Below are 15,818 nucleotides of genomic sequence, written 5' to 3' on the forward strand. Positions count from 1 at the left end.
AGGGATTCCTGCTCTGACTATCAGTATGAACAAGAAAACCATGAAACCCGTGGATTCTTGTGCTTCCAGTCTGATAGAAAATGAATTCTGGGGTGTAGTTTGAATCAATCAATCATTGACTTTATATCAATCATTGAATTGATAAAGCGCGCTACGTACCCGTGCGGGTTTCAAGGCTCTGGATGGGGGGGGGGGAGCTGGTGTTACTGGTCGAAGAGCCAGGTCTTGAGGAGTCTTCTGCAGGTGAGTAGGTCTTGAGTCTGTCGCAGGTTGGTGGGGAGGGTGTTCCAGGTTTTGGCGGCGAGGTATGAAAAGGATCTGCCGCCGGATGTCTTTCTTCGGATGCGGGGGACGATGGCAAGGGCGAGGTTAGTGGAGCAGAGCTGACGGGTGGGGGTGTAGAAGCTGAGTCTGTTGTTTAGGTAGGCTGGTCCGGTGTCGTGCAGCGCTTTGTGAGCGTGGGTAAGAAGCTTGAAAGTGATCCTTTTGTCCACGGGGAGCCAGTGAAGGTTTCTCAGGTGGTGGGAGATGTGGCTGTAGCGGGGTACATTGAGGATCAGCCGGGCGGAGGCGTTTTGGATACGTTGGAGGCGTAGTAGGTCTTTTGCTGGGATGCCTGTATAGAGTGCATTGCCGTAGTCCGGTCTGCTGCTGACGAGGGCCACTTGTAGATTCTGCGGAGCATGCGGAGTGTGTTGTAGCAGGAGGAGTAAACTGTGTTGACCTGTTTAGACAAGGTGAGGGAGGAGTCGAGGATGAAGCCCAGGTTGCGAGCGTGGTCGGATGGTGTCGGTGGGGTTCCTAGTGCGGTGGGCCACCAGGAGTTGTCCCAGGCGGAGGGGGTGGGTCTGAGAATGAGGACCTCCGTCTTGTCAGAGTTCAGTTTCAGATGGTTGTTTCTCATCCAATCTGCAATGGATTTCATTCCCTCGTGGAGGTTGGTTTTGGCGGTGTGTAGGTTTTTGGTGAGTGAGAGGATGAGCTGGGTGTCGTCGGCGTAGGTGAGGATGTTGAGGTTGTGTTGTCGGGCCACTTGAGCGACGGGGGCCATGTAGATGTTGAACAGCGTCGGGCTGAGGGATGAGCCTTGGGGATGCCGCAGATGATGTCAGTGGCTTCAGAGCGGAAGGGGGGGAGGCGGACTCTCTGGGTTCTGCCGGAGAGGAATGAGGCTATCCAGTCGAGGGCTTTACCTTGAATTCCGGTTTCGTGGAGGCGTGATTTCATGGTGCGGTGGCAGACTGTGTCGAAGGCGGCAGATAGGTCCAGGAGGATGAGGGCTGATGTTTCGCCGCTGTCCATTTGGCGGCTGATGTCGTCTGTGGCGGCGAGAAGGGCGGTTTTGGTGCTGTGGTTTCGTCTGAAGCCGGACTGGGAGGGGTCTAGGATGCCGTTGTCTTCCAGGTGGCTGGTTAGTTGTTTGTTGACGATTTTTTCAATCACCTTTGCTGGGAAAGGGAGCAGGGAGATGGGTCGGAAGTTCTTGAGGTGTTGGGGTCTGCTCTGGGCTTCTTGAGGAGGGTGCGGATTTTGGCGTGTTTCCATTTTTCAGGGAATGTCGCTGTTTCGAAGGAGATGTTGATGACCTTCCGTAGTTGGGGGGCGATGGTGGAGTCGGCTTTGTTGTATACGTGGTGAGGGCAGGGGTCTGACGGAGATCCTGAGTGGATGGAGTTCATGATCTTGCGTGTCTCTGTGTCGTTCACGTTGGTCCAGGGGGTCAGGTGGTTTGCACAGGTGGAGTGTTAGGGGGTGAGGTCTAGCGTGTGAGTGGCGTCAAAGCTGTCGTGGATGTCGTGATCTTCCGGTGGAAAAAGGTGGACAGTGCGTTGCAGAGTTCTTGGGATGGAGGGATGTCGTTGATGTTGGCGCTCGGGTTGGAGAGTTCTTTCACGATGCTGAAGAGCTCTTTGCTGTTGTGTGCATTGTTGTCCAGGCAGTCCTTGAAGTGGGATCATTTGGCTTGTCTCATGAGTTGGTGGTGCTTGCGGGTGGCGCCCTTGTGGGCTGTGAGGCTGTCAGGTGTGCGTTTGAGGAGCCATTCCTTTTTTAGCTTCCGACAGTCACGTTTGGAATTTAGGAGCTCGTCGGTGAACCAGGCGGCTTTTCTTCTGGCTTGGTTGTCCGTGGGTTCTTTGAGTGGTGCGAGGGCGTTGGCGCAGCCGTTGATCCACAGTGAGAGGTTGTTGGCGGTGGTGTCTGGGTTGGTGGAGTCGGGGGTTGGGTTCTGGGCGAGGGCGTTGGTAAGCTGGACTTCCGTAACTTTGCTCCAGCATCGGCGGGGTGGTTGTTGGGTGCAGTGGTGCTCGGTAGGTTTCTTGTAGGTGAAGTGGATGCAGTGGTGGTCGGTCCAGTGGAGTACGGTGGTATGGATGAAGGTGACGTGGGCGCTTGAGGAGAAGATGGGATCAAGCGTGTGGCCGGCGATGTGGGTTGGTGTGTTGATAAGTTGTCTGAGGCCGTGGTTGGTGAGGTTGTCGATCAGAGTAGTGGAGTTGGTGTCGTTGTTGTTCTCCAGGTGGAAATTTAGGTCCCCGAGGAGGATGTAATCCGTTGAGGTGAGTGCGTGGGTGCTGGTGAGGTCAGCAAGGGATTTGCTGAATGGTGCTCGTTGTCCTGGGGGTCTGTAGATGAGCGTTCCTCTGAGAGTGGTGTTGGGGTCGGTGTGGATGCGGAAGTGTAGGTGTTCGGTGGTCTTGAGGGAGTCGTCAGTGTGGGTGTGGACCTTGAGGGAGGATTTGTGGGCGATGGCTATGCCTCCTCCGATTCCGTTTTTGCAGTCCCTACGGATGATCTTGTAGCTGTCCGGGATGGCTATTGCGATGTCGGGCGCCGAGGAGTCGTTCCACCAGGTTTGGGGCAGTGGAGTCGAGCAGGTCCCAGAGCTCGATGGCGTGCTTGCGTGCGGAGCGGGTGTTGAGGAGTATGCAGTGGAGGTGGTTAGTTTCGGTCTTTGTTGGTTTCGTTGTTCTGTCGCAGGTGAATCTGCAGGTGCGGCATGCAAAGGGTCCGTGGGTGTTCCTTGGTGAGGTCTGGGAGCATGCTGTGATGGGGCCGGGGTTGGGCGTTGAGTTGGTCGGCCGTGTAGCGGCGCCTGGAGGTGCAGGGGTCTCGCGGACCAGGGGGGGTGGTGCTGGGCGCGGTCCAGGCGCAGACGGGCACAGACGGGCTTGCCTTTGGCACGCCAGCGGCGCAGCGCGCCTGGCATAAGAGGAGGGTAGGGTGGGTGTGGCAGCTGGGAGGCAGGAGGGCCTGTCCAATGGGAGGGCTGGGGGGAGGGGCCGCAGGGGACGCAGCAGTGGAAGACTGGCTGAAGGAGCGGTGAGAAGGAGGGGGGAGGGGCCGCAGGGGACGCAGCGGCGGGAAACTGGCTGAAGGAGCGGTGAGAAGGGGGGGGAAGGGGGGGGCTGCAGGGGACGCAGCGGCGGGAAACTGGCTGAAGGAGCGGTGAAAAAAATGGGATGGAGCGTGGAAGGCGGAGCGGGGAGCGACCTGCCTGCAGAAGCAGGGTCAAAGGTTGCTCCCTGTCACCGTGCCGCGGCTGGCATAAGAGGAGGGGAGGGTGGGTGTGGCAGCTGGTAGGCGGGAGGGCCTGTCCAATGGGAGGGCTGGTGGGAGGGGCCACGGGGGACGCAGCGGCGGGAAACTGGCAGAAGGAGCGGTGAGAAGGAGAGGGGAGGGGGGAGGGACCGCAGGGGACGCAGCGGCGGGAAACTGGCTGAAGGAGTGGTGAGAAGGAGGGGGGAGGGGCCGCAGGGGACGCAGCAGCGGGAAACTGGCTGAAGGAGCAGTGAAAAAAACGGGATGGAGCGCGGAAGGCGGAGCGCGAGCGACCTGCCTTCTGAATGAAAGCCCAATGTAGGAACAAAGGAGAATTACAACCGCAGTTTATTTTCTCTTTGTCTGTTCTTGTGTAAATAAAGATTGCCAATATTGGATTTAATTTGCGGCTCTTGCTGCAATCATTGTGGGTGGACTTCTGTTCTAAGTACCACAATACCCAAAAAACTCAGTACCGCGAAACCCATCATTTTCTTAAAGTTCAGTTTAACAGGAAAACCTGATGTTGTAATTAGTTTGAAAATCGTCATGAAAAAGTCAAATAGCATAATTTAACTTTATTTTGGCAGTTTTAACCATTTTTATACTTTTCATCATAACATTATAGCACATAGCATTTCGTGGTTACATAAACATATCTCCCACCAGTATACAGAACAGAAAGAAGAGTAATTCATTCATATCAGAATACTAAAGAAGTCAGCACAGGTGAGTGTGCATTGAGTAGATAAAAACAGTGATAGTGAGCAAAACATATCAAAAGCAAAGGTGACTGGTCAAGAACAATAGGAAGTTGAGAGAGATGCACCCTATATGGGGCCACAGAACAGGCGAGCCAGTCCTGCCCATGCCTATTTTTCAAGTTTGACCAAAGAATCATTAAATATTATAGACCATTACAGCATTTTCATTGATTCTTAGGGGGTGCTGATCCACATTGAAACAGTTCTCGGAAATCTTTCACAGTTTAATAGACTCATTGCTATAACATAGTCCTTTAGCAAAGGAAACTTTACATTTTGTTTGCTTTGCTTTACTCTTTTGGGAAATAATACAGGGAGTGCAGAATTATTAGGCAAGTTGTATTTTTGAGGATTAATTTTATTATTGAACAACAACCATGTTCTCAATGAACCCAAAAAACTCATTAATATCAAAGCTGAATATTTTTGGAAGTAGTTTTTAGTTTGTTTTTAGTTTTTAGTTTTAGCTATGTTAGGGGGATATCTGTGTGTGCAGGTGACTATTACTGTGCATAATTATTAGGCAACTCAACAAAAAAAAATATATACCCATTTCAATTATTTATTATTACCAGTGAAACTAATATAACATCTCAACATTCACAAATATACATTTCTGACATTCAAAAACAAAACAAAAACAAATCAGTGACCAATATAGCCACCTTTCTTTGCAAGGACACTCAAAAGCCTGCCATCCATGGATTCTGTCAGTGTTTTGATCTGTTCACCATCAACATTGCGTGCAGCAGCAACCACAGCCTCCCAGACACTGTTCAGAGAGGTGTACTGTTTTCCCTCCTTGTAAATCTCACATTTGATGATGGACCACAGGTTCTCAATGGGGTTCAGATCAGGTGAACAAGGAGGCCATGTCATTAGATTTCCTTCTTTTATACCCTTTCTTGCCAGCCACGCTGTGGAGTACTTGGACGCGTGTGATGGAGCATTGTCCTGCATGAAAATCATGTTTTTCTTGAAGGATGCAGACTTCTTCCTGTACCACTGCTTGAAGAAGGTGTCTTCCAGGAACTGGCAGTAGGACTGGGAGTTGAGCTTGACTCCATCCTCAACCCGAATCTTTGATGATACCAGCCCAAACCAGTACTCCACCTCCACCTTGCTGGCGTCTGAGTCGGACTGGAGCTCTCTGCCCTTTACCAATCCAGCCACGGGCCCATCCATCTGGCCCATCAAGACTCACTCTCATTTCATCAGTCCATAAAACCTTAGAAAAATCAGTCTTGAGATATTTCTTGGCACAGTCTTGACGTTTCAGCTTGTGTGTCTTGTTCAGTGGTGGTCGTCTTTCAGCCTTTCTTACCTTGGCCATGTCTCTGAGTATTGCACACCTTGTGCTTTTGGGCACTCCAGTGATGTTGCAGCTCTGAAATATGGCCAAACTGGTGGCACGTGGCATCGTGGCAGCTGCACGCTTGACTTTTCTCAGTTCATGGGCAGTTATTTTGCGCCTTGGTTTTTCCACACGCTTCTTGCGACCCTGTTGACTATTTTGAATGAAACGCTTGATTGTTTGATGATCACGCTTCAGAAGCTTTGCAATTTTAAGAGTGCTGCATCCCTCTGCAAGATATCTCACTATTTTTGACTTTTCTGAGCCTGTCAAGTCCTTCTTTTGACCCATTTTGCCAAAGGAAAGGAAGTTGCCTAATAATTATGCACACCTGATATAGGGTGTTGATGTCATTAGACCACACCCCTTCTCATTACAGAGATGCACATCACCTAATATGCTTAATTGGTAGTAGGCTTTCGAGCCTATACAGCTTGGAGTAAGACAACATGCATAAAGAGGATGATGTGGTCAAAATACTCATTTGCCTAATAATTCTGCACTCCCTGTACTTTTTGTTCTTCAAAAATGACTTCTGACAAAGAAGAAAAGAAAATAAATCTAGGTCAAAACAGTGAAGAAAAATAATTGAAAGTTAACAAGATCGAGGGTTCCTAATCACCCAGGAATCCATTGTATGAAAGTTTTCACCATTCTACCTTGTAAAAAATATGATAATGCAAACAGATAGCATGGATTTTGTTTAGGAAGATCAGGTGGAGTAACCGAGGGAACTATAAATTGTGAACCACACTCATCCACAAGCACCATAAATCTTGGCATGAACAGCAATTAATTGCAGAACAAATACAGAGGAATAGGAATGCTGAATATATGAGTACACCTTGTGCAGCGATGTCGTATGCCATACTTGCTGGAGATAAATTGCCTGAAGAAATTGTACAGGAGAAGAAAGTCATCGATCTCTGTAATCAAGCCATGGGATTGCAATGTTTAGTGTGTGGCCTCATCATCTGTGGGGGTGAGCAAAATCAGGATGCTCGTCATAAGCAAATTAAAAAATACCAGACTTATTTCCTTTCTTCAGTTATCTCAGACCTCGATTCCCCTTTTATATTCTTTGAAAAACACTAGCATCATGAAGAGAGTGTTGGACATTGAGTGTATGAGATGGAAAATACTGAGAATGTGATTGAGAGACTGAATGGTAGGTGTTGAGTAAAGAGTGATTGAGAGAAATTTAGGGAGTCAATCAGTCAAATGATAAATAAGGAAGTGGGTGAGAAAAAATGAAAGTGCAGGTGTGAAAGTGAGAGAGAGTGACAATGAATGAAAGTGAAGGAGGGTAAAGGACAGGGAGTGCTTGATAGAGTGAGTGAATGCGTAAGGGAGAAATTGAGTGGCAGTGAGTGAGTCAGAGTGTGGGGTAAACGAGAGAAACTAAGTAGATCTAGGGAAGTTAATGAGTGAGTGAAAATAATTCGGTGAGTGGGAGGGATGTGGAAGGATGGGTGACAATAATGTTGTGGAGGCTTTGTCGTCGGTGGTTTCTGAATTTTAAATGTATTGTTTTTACATACATGAAAGATCTATTACTCCCCATAAAGGTTTTGTCACTCATGTAGTGGGCAACAGTCTCAGCAGTCTTGTCTCTTCTTTTCTCTAGGGATTCGTGGTCTTCAGCACTGACATCCTTCTGGTCTGCCACCTGGGGATTTTTGGAAAGGGGTGCAGTCTGTATTGACTGCCCTTTTAAGACGTCCTCATGGTAATTTGGTCCACTTTGGACCACAGTGTGCCTAAGTTGCATATATATAGGCTCTCTTTGGCTACCCCTCCATAATTTCAGGTTTGGTGCCCTGGTGGTTGGTGTTAGGCCTCTTTTAGGTAGCTTTTTCATGGGACACATTAGGGAGTATTGCCTTAGCTATAACTAAGATAAGCACCCATAAAGTTGGGGAATGTCATCTAGCCAGGCAAAAGTCGCTGAAGCCATGTGCTCATTGCATAAGGTCAGATGCACTGACCTACTGAAAGAAGCCCATCCATGGGGCAGGGAAGCGAGGTCCTCGTGGCAGGCCTCCGAGAGAATGGGAGCACAGGAGGCTTCTGCATTGCTGAATGCAGAGCCTCTCTGTAAAAGTAATGGTAAAGAAGGAGAGGAGGAAGCCACTGTAGGAGCACCAATGTCTCAACTCAAGGAGGAATTGAAGGCCCGTGCACGCCCATGTGCATAGGTCACAGATGACGAAATTTGCCAGCGGAAGGGAGACACTTCTTCCTGTGCAGCCCCAATCAGTCTTTGGTGAAGAAGGTGAGGGGATGATGGGGGACAAAAGTGCCTGCAGAGGGGTGGGGTTAGAGATAGTTCCCCCACCCAAAAAAGGGCTAATTGAGGATCAATGTAGGTGGGGGGATAGGAAGAAGAAGAACGAGGTGATGGGCCTCTGTTACCTGGAGGACCACATCCTCGGATGCAGAAGGGAAAGGCCGGGGGTCATCATGGATGGGAGATGATTCATGTTTTGCCCTCTGGGATCGGTTCAAGAGGGCCCCTCAGGGCATGCAAGAAAGATGGTCAGACTGGGGCCCCTGGAAATCAGACGTACAGGAGGTGGTTGAATCAGGCCAGAGTAGGGTGGACTTTCAAGGGCAGGAAAAGGGGCAGGCTAGTAACCCCAAAAGGGGGATGGGGGGAGGCCGTCATTGTAATAGCCAAGCTGGACTGGAGTGAGGATGAAGAGGTGGAAGACCAGGGATTGCTAGTAACAATAGGCTACAACAACAGAAGCAATATGGGTGGGAAAAGGCCAGCAAGGGGAGAGCATTATCAAAACCAGGAGTATAAAGCAAAAGGGGGGATCAGGCATGCATGAGTCTTGTGCACACAGGCAAGGGGGGGGATAGGGGTGCCAGCACACAAGTCCTCGCTTATATTTTAAAGTAGGAAGAGCACCACCATTTTCATTCCACCAGTTTGTCAGAAGAGCTGGGTGCAGCTCACATTCACTGTGGTAAAGAGAAGGTTAGGGCTAGAACAGTTCACTGGAATGTGGGAACCCAGAGGAAGTAGGTCCAGAAGAACCTTGTTGGCTCTGAGTGTGACCTCTGACACATTTTGAGAGGAGGAAGGATGTGTGGGATCGGCAGACTGGTATGGTGGAGTCAATACAGTCCCCTGGGCACCAGGTGTTGGCCCACACATGGGCAGGCAGACAAAGGTGAGACAGGGAGAGGGGAGGACAAGACCAAGGATACAGGGAGCGTAGGATGGGACAAGGAGAAGGCAACCGAAAGGGAAGGCAACAAGAAGAAGGGTCCTGAAAGCAAACAGATGAAGATAAAACTTCTATCCTACATGGGGATGTTAAAACATCTGGGGCTCACTTGATGTTGGCTCCCAAGGAGAGGATATGAAAAGGGAAATATGTGGAGATGCTTAAACTTCTCCATAGATAAGTGTACGCAAAAGAAGCTTTAAAGGAATAGAAATACGAGTTGGCCAAAAGGCCTAAGGTCTCACTGACTTTCGAGAACTGGTTGGCCGTGTTCTTAATATATGCCAGCATTTATTGTGAGAAATTTCCAGAATGTAGAGTAGCACTGTTCAAGTCTGTGGATGTAATACACAAGGCATAGTTGACTTTTGGGGGGTATGCCTGGAGCCAATACTACAAAGAATTCAGGGCGAGGTTGACTTGGGATCCCAAGGCTAAGTGGTGGGAACTGAATACAGACTTATGGCATCACAGCATGGGCCCAGCCAAGTTCAGGAAGATGGTTTTTACAGCCAGTGTTTTGCCAATAGCATACAAGCATTTTCAGGGGTACCCCAGGTAGGAGGGAGGGGGTGGAAGAGGCAAACAGGAGTGCAGAGAGGTCAAAGGAGGCAGGCTGGGATTACAATAAGAGCTTGTGCTCCACAGAATATTGTAAATTCAGGCACAAGTGTTCTAAGTGCACAGGCAGGCACACACTTATTCGCTGCTTTGGGAATGCAGAGGGCTTCCAAGGACACAACCCAAAGGTCAGTGGCAACCCTAAGTGGACGGGCAAGGGTCTCATCAACCTCAGCAACAATTCTCAAATTAATGGGGTAGAGGTGCACAAGGACCTGCAAGCAAGAACTCATACTCAGGTCAAATTACATGGATTGGAATACTGGCTGGATTTTTAGGGCCGTCTGTAGAGGCAGGGATATTGAGGGATGGTTCCAAATAAGATTTTTGTTGGGTTATGAGGGTCGCATGGTTTGCAGATGGGCGGATAATCTTCTCTCTGAAAAAGAACTCACAGGAGTAGTACAGGGTAAACCTGACAAGGAAATTGCAGAGGAAGAACAACAGGCCCTGATTGTGTATCCGATTGGAGTGGTGCCAAAAAAGGAATGTTCCAACTCATACAGCATTTGTCATGGCTGAAGGGTGAGCCAGTGAATGATTTTATTCCTGAAGAGTTGGTTTTAGTATCCTCAGTGGACCTGGCCATGGCCTTAGTAGCAGAGGCAGAGTAAGGAGCTTTGATGGCAAAAAGTGATGCCAAGTCATCCTTTCAGCTGCTTCTGGTGCACCTGGACAATTGTCAAATGCTGGGTATGCATTTTGAGGGGAAGTGGTACATGGGCAAATCTTTGCCAGTGGGGTGTTCTCTGTCCTGTCCATTCTTTGAATGCTACATTTCCTTCTTGCGTGGCTTATCATCTGACACATCAGTCACCAGATGGTGACGCACTACATTGATGACTTCTTCTTCATCAGGACATCTAGCTCGGTGGACTGCAAGTTTGTGTTGGCAAGATTCCAGGAGCCCATGAATGACGTGATGGGCTGCTCACACCAGAAAAGACAGAAGGTTCCAAAATGGATTTGTCCTTCCTAGTGATAAAATTGGACACAGTAGACATGGGGGTGAGGATCCAACGTGAAGAAAAGATGATTATGCTAGAACTTGTGACAAACATTCTGGCGAAAGAAAAAGTGAAAGAAGTCCTGGTACTGCTGGGTCATCTCAATTTTCCTTGTAGGGTTGTCAGGGCTGATAGAACTTTCTGTAGGTGGCTGAGCTTGGCCCTCGATGGGGGGATCTTCGCTGCATCACCACTTAAGCAGGAGTAAAGGAGGATCTCAGGATGTGGTCTTGTTTTTTTAGGTCTTTCAATGGCATTCAAGTAGCAGAACAGGTGGTGATAGAATGGGATGTTCAAATATTTTCTGACACAGCAGGAGGTCTAGACTTTGATCTATTTTTGCAAGGTTGGCTGTGTGCAGAGGAGTGGCCTGTTCAATGGAAGACAGGAGGAAGATGCATTGCCTTCCTGGAGTTGTTTCTGCTAGTGGCGGCAGTCACACTGTGGGGGGCAGAATTGGCACACCCCAAGGTGTTGTTCTAGGTTGATGATAGGGCTGTGGCGCAGGTGGTGAACAGGTAGTCAGTCAGGGAAGAGCAGGTGCTGAAGTTATTAAGATTGTTTGTGCTGGGCTGCCTGCATCACAACATCTCTTTTAAGGTGTTGCTTGTTCCGGGGGTGGAAATTGACTTTGTGGATGCTTTGGCTCATTTTCAGTCCAAGAGATTTTGTGGGCTGGCCAAGGATGCAAGCAAATACAAGACACCAATTCCAGCAGATCTGTGTTCAGTAGGAAAGGCAGAGTGGTACAAATGGTGGTAGCGTCCCTTTTGGAGTCCACTAGAAAAGCATACAGGCAGGCTTGGACAGAATTCTTAGCATCCAAGGCACAACACAGGCTGGAGGCTTCAATCAGAATCAAGAATGTGGGTCAATTGGTTTTAGATCTAATGGACAAGGGGATGGCTGGGTGACCATTGCTGGGAATTTAGTGGGTACCTCCTTTTTGGGGAAGCTGCTGTGGGGATATGCACTATCAGCTGGGGATCTTGGTCAAAGAATGCTGGAAGGTTGGGCATGAGAGCAGGGGTGATCAGGGAGACTTCAGAGACTGATTTCAATGGATATGTTCAGACATATTCTGAGGCTGATCAGGGAGGCTTCTGAGACTGATTTCAAAGGATACATTCAGACATATTCTGAGGCTGGTACCTCAGATATGCCATGGTGAAGAGGAAATATACACATTTTCCAGGATCATGCTGTGGATGTTTTTTGGGGCTTTTAGAGTGTCTGAGTTGCTATGTACCAAATACAAAAATGGGAGTCTGTGAGGGGATGTGTATTTGAGCTCCGGAAATGTGGTATTGCGACTGCACAGTTTGAAAACTGATCAGAGGGCACAGGGAAAGAATGTGGTGCTGCAGGGTTTTTCATAGCCAGACATTTGTCCGGTGGCCTGAGTTGCAAAATGGGTGAAGATGCACGGAGAGCGTGAAGGAGAAGTTTCCAGCAGCATGATGGGCACAGGATGACCACTTTCCAGTTTCTGTCCAACTTAATCAAGGCTCTCACACTTTCCAGTTTCTGTCCATCTTAATCAAGGCTCTCACACTTTTGGGTCTCTCCCCTTCCATTTTTAGAACACATTCATTCAGAATTGGCACAGCAACTGAAGCAGGCAACCGTGGCTGGGAACTGTAGGACATTATGAGGTTGGGGCAATAGTCTTCAGTTTTTTTCCAAAGATATCCTGTGTGCTGGAGTGGGGGTAACAGTGTTCCTTACTTTTCTGTGTGATATTTACCTCCTTTTCTGTTGCAGGTTCTGTTGCATGGCCAGAGGTGGAGGAGATATCCATTTGGGTGGTGACACACTCCTTAGTCAAGTGGGCGGCAAGGCAGGCAGCACAGCGAAGAACTGAGTCAAATTTTGGTTCACATTGGCATGGGATTTCAGTGACTTGGAATGGAAAAGGAGGCATGAGATTGCGTGATTTCACAGGTTGTTTGAACAACATTTTGTTGAGGGGAAAATGCCCGGATGTGCTGATCTTGCATTTAGGCAAAAAATATTTGGTGCAGGAGAAGGGTGTGGTGCTGATGAGGACCATGAAAAAGGACTTGCAACAGATGAAGGCTCAGTGGGCACGTTGCTTCATGTTATTGACTGCATTCATGCTGCACAGGCAGTGGAGGGGCATAGTGAAGGCGGCATCCATGGACAGGGCTTGCGGAAAACCTAACAGGAAAATGAGCTGTTTTTGCAGTGACTTTGCCACTCAGACATTCAGTATGATAATGTTGGATTATTTTGCAGTGATGGAGTACACCTCTCTAGGATGGGAATGGAGTTATATCTATTGGAGTTGAAGAAAGTAGTGACTAGAACATTGAAATTGTAGATCTGAGGGGGGAGACAGCATAATATCAGTGAAAGGGATGCTGGATAGACAATAGGGGCAGAAAATGTCAGGAATTGCCTTTTTCTGGGTGGCAATGGCATGGATTTTTTTTCAGAAGGTTACAGAATGTGATGTTGAGGTTACATTGGTAAAACACAGGGAATGTTGGATAGGCACGAAGGTTAAGGTTGAGAGGTAGTCCCTTAAAGCATAGTTGTTTTGAGTTAAGATGTGCAGTTTAAGGGTGGAGGATTATGTTAAAAGTTGGTCATGGTGATATAACATGAAGATGCTTATCTGAAAAGGATCTCGTGGGGGGAATAGTTGAGCTGGGGGATAGATATTTGGTCAGTAATTCAATTGCTAGTGAGGAGGTAGTTTTGTAAGGCTTTTGGCCTATGTTGGTGTTTGTTAATTTGCACCTGTTTCAATAAAAGTAGTCAGGTTTTTTATCCACATCCTATTTTCCAATGTTGAATTAGTGAAAGAAAGAATAAAAAGTGGTCATGTGCACATTACAGGCTGTCGGGAGCATATAATAACTCACCTGGGTTGGAATGGAATGTGGCAGGACATATGGCATTAGTTGGAATCATCCACTCCTTCAAATAGGTGTCTCTGTCCCTTTCGTATCAGGAGGAGTCCTTCCTCAGTTTCTCTGTCTGTTTGATCCCGCTACCCTCCCTCTGACTGGCAATTTACTTCTCTTTCATTTATTTTCAGGTTGTCTCTGGGTTGGAAGAACAGCACTGAGGGACTGGCCATTTTTATTAGGTAAGTTTCTTTTCCTTTCCCCTCTGTCGTTACCTACAAGGGTGTAAATGGGCAAGTGCAATAAAGAGGTAATAAATGTAAGACAATGAGTCAAAGTGAAGAAGGGGAGAGTGAGGATTAGAGACAAAAGGGGTCATTATGACCCCAGCGGTGAGTGGAAATGTGGCGGCACTATTGCCAACAGGCTGGCGGTACACACAACCATATTATGAAAATGGCGGGTTGGCCGCCACTTCTCCACTCAGGAGATGATACATGGAGGTATCAGCCGCCAGGCCGGAGATGTCAATCTCCAGCCCGGCGGCCGCATAGTAACTCTGGCGGCATATTGAGCCTGCCAACCCCCATGGTTTTCGGGGCATTAGCAATGCCACGAAAACCATGGCAGTAGTCCCTACCGGTGACAGGGAATTCATTCCCTGTCATTGGTAGGTGGCTCCCCCACCCCCCACAACACATACATGACACCCCCACCCCCCTCCATCCAAACTCTCCCCACCCCATCCGATCCTCACACACCCTCCACCCCCTCCGATCCTCACACTCACTTCCCCAACCCCCGTACATGCACACACCCGCAGACATGCACCACAGATACACCCAATCACTCACACTGGCATACACGCATTCATACATGCATACTTCCAGACATGCTTGCACACATGCTTACACACAATCACACTGACATGCAGACACGCACTCCATTCACCATTCTTACACACATTCACTCACACGCATACAAACACGCAAACAACACAACACACACAGATGCATTCACACACACTCACACATTCATGCACACAACACCCCCAACCCCCTCCCTGTCAGAAGCCCGACTTACCTTTGTCGAGGAGTTCTTCCAGCAGGGAATGGGATGCAGCGCCCGCCAGCAGAACACTGGCAGGCCGTATCACAGGTCATGATACGGCTGGCAGCATTCAACCGGTGTGGCAGTGCTGATGGTAGCAGCGCCAGCTTACCACTGTCCGCCAGTATGATCACTGCTGGATTTCCACCCTTCTTGTGGCAGAAGTCCGGCAGTGATCATAATATGGCGAACGGATGGTAGCCGTGGTGGCGGTATATTGGCGGCCACCACCGCAGCAGTAGGTGGTTTTTACCGCCATTGTTATTATCAGGGCCTTCCGCCCTTCTTGTGGAGGAAGTGCGGCAGTGATCATAAGATGGCGGATGGATGGTAGCCGCGGTGATGGTATTTTGGAGGCTGTCACAGCGGAGGTAGGCGGTTTTTACCGCCATTGATAATATGAGGGCTAAAGACTATGAGTGAGTGGGAAAGTGAGTGAATTAAATGCATTTAAATTAGTTTTTAATTATTTATTGCACATTTAATTTAATGAGTTGGTGGCTGGAGCATTTTGTTTTTGTTTGTTCTACATTAATAATAAAGACATTTTTATAATATATTTTAGAAGTAAATAATGGCAGGGCAATGGTGATGTCTGGAAAATGAGGAATATTTACTATTAAATGGAAGGGGTCCAGGGAAAGGTAAAGAGAGGTATAGGAAGGTGCAAAATGTAAGACAATTTTTATTCACAAGCTACACTTCTAAAGTTACTACATTCCTGACTCTGTCTAAACATGTTTAAATGTACTTCAGCTCAGCCTTGGAGCAATCCAAGCACCACACATTGTCACTCACAGGTTCTGCAAAACATTCCAAAAGAAAATAAAGAAGACAGGTGTTAGACATTGGGTCTCTAGTTGGCAGGGTATGTGACCTGTCTATGTAGGGACCCCAATCCTAGTCTACATAAAGATTTACACACCTCAGATTAACCTATGATCAGCCCCCTGGTAGCTTGGCACAGAGAAGGCAGGCTTAACTTAGAAGGCAATGTGCAAACTACTTGTGTAATACTTTAGTTACAATAACTCAGTGAAGTACACCACACAAAAAGGACTCAACACGGGATTAGAAAAATATAGATTATTTCTCTGAAGTGAATAAGATCAACAATGACAAAAATCCACGTAATAAGGTGCATATATGCTTAGGTTCAATAAATATATGTGACAGTAGAAAGAAAAGCGTCCTTTCTAGGCCTCACGCTGTCCCAGGGTTTCAAGGCTGTTTGGCAGAGTGTTGAAAAAATCTGCCGGTGCTTCCTTTAGAGAAATCACGGCACAGCCCCAGGTGGTTCTCGAAGT

This window comes from Pleurodeles waltl, chromosome 6 (genome assembly GCF_031143425.1).
Source record: "Pleurodeles waltl isolate 20211129_DDA chromosome 6, aPleWal1.hap1.20221129, whole genome shotgun sequence".
Lineage (NCBI taxonomy): Eukaryota > Metazoa > Chordata > Amphibia > Caudata > Salamandridae > Pleurodeles > Pleurodeles waltl.